The sequence below is a fragment of the Fringilla coelebs genome, assembly GCF_963513975.1.
Source record: "Fringilla coelebs genome assembly, chromosome: 11".
Classification (NCBI taxonomy): domain Eukaryota; kingdom Metazoa; phylum Chordata; class Aves; order Passeriformes; family Fringillidae; genus Fringilla; species Fringilla coelebs.
In genome coordinates, this window is record NC_140037.1 from 17,560,591 (window position 1) to 17,562,428 (window position 1,838).

Genomic DNA, 1,838 nt, shown 5'->3' on the forward strand with positions numbered 1-1,838 from the left:
TGCTTGCATATCTGTCCTTTTTCCAAAAGTATAACTTCTGAAACTGTCATTTTAATGCATAAATGCAGTATTTCCTGTTGAGGTTACAGGCCCTGGGAAACATTTGCAGGAGAGAGGTGAGAAGGCTCACAGTGTGGCACTTGGTGGTAACTCTGCGTGTCTCTGTTCATAACTGCCCTGGGTAAGCTGCTTTGGATTTACCACTGCTTAATGCAAAGTGACTGACTTGCTGGAGGTTCCCTTTCTCACCTTTCAAGAACTTTTTTTTCCCCCAAGAGTAATTTAGACTAGGAGACCAAGGGAATGCCAAGTATGTCTTGGTTTCAGCTGGGAGAGGGTTCATTTTCTTCTAGTAGCTGGCACAGTGCTGTGTTTTGGATTTGGTGTAAGAATACACTTGATAACACACTGATGGTTTAGTAGTTGCTAAGTAGTGTTTATACTAAATCAAGGACTTTTCAGCGTCTCGTCTCGTGGCTAAAGGACACAAGAAGCTGGGAAGGCAGAGAGCCAGGAGAGCTGACCCAAAGGGATATTCCCTACCATATGGTGTCATAAACTGGGGGAAAGCTGGCTGGGGCTGCTGCTCGGAAACTGGCCAAGCATCTGTCAGCACGTGCTGAGAGTTGGATTGTGCATCACCTGATACATAGAATCTAATTTTTTATCATTATCATCATCATCACCATTATTACTTTCATCTTTTTCTGCCCCATTAAACTGTCCTTATCTCAGCCCATGTGTTTTCTCCCTTTAACTCTTGCGGTTCTCTCCCCCATCCCACTGGGAAGAGCAGTGAGTGAGCGGCTGTGTGGGGCTGAGTTACCAGCTGGGGTTCCATGACAGTGCAAGTTAAGCACACTGCGTACATGCAGCTGCATCCAGGATGCACTTTGTGACCACAGAAATGTAGCATAAGAGATCAACAAAGCAAAGGAGTGCTTGGAAACCACTGGATTTGTCCAAATGTGTAACTGCCTAGAGCAAAACAGTGATACCTGTCAGTGATTTTAAAGTATCAACAAATGTGCTGGGAAAACTCTAGAGGAGAAAGGGCACTATTGCCCTATTGATGAAGACTTTATTATTTTGTCAAATTATTAAACAAGGAGTTGATTTAATGAGCATAGTAGTAATTACTGGGGCCTGAGAACAATCATATCTTGTCCGCACAGACTTAGGTGTCAGGAAAAAATTGTTGAGCATCGTGTTCAATTAAGAGCTGCCAAATGATTGGGTCTTATTGATGAAGTCATAGAGTCATAGAATATCCTGGGTTGGACAGGACCTACAAGGATCATTGAGTCCAGCTCCTGGCCCTGCACAGGGCTACCCCAGAGTGTAATTATTGATGCTGCGATCCACAGCCATCTTTGCAAAGGTTTCTTGAAAAGGCTGTTCAAGACTTCTGTTACCAAAGTTGATGTCTGGAATAGTTTCATCACATGGCTTCTGATGCCATGGAAATTATTATTATTATTATATGCATATTTACTTTATTTGCTGGATTTTTTTTTTTTTTTTTTTTTGTGGTTTAATCCAATCACCTGAGGCAAGTGTAGGATATTGTGGAATAACCTTCTCTGTTTCGTGGATGTGATTTCTCACTGGTCTGGCTGGACACTTCTAGCAGTGGAAGTGCATAGGCATAGGAGGAAAAGACTTTAATTGTCCCTGTGTTGTGTCATGTCAGAGCAGGGCAGTGAATGCTTTGAGGGCTGTCAGGTCCTCACTTAGACAAGCTCTGCTTACTTTGCCCTGTGTAAGGGATCGCAGCACAAGCACAACAAGCGTGGGTGTCCTTGTGCCTAAGTCAGACACCCCATATGGTAAATTAC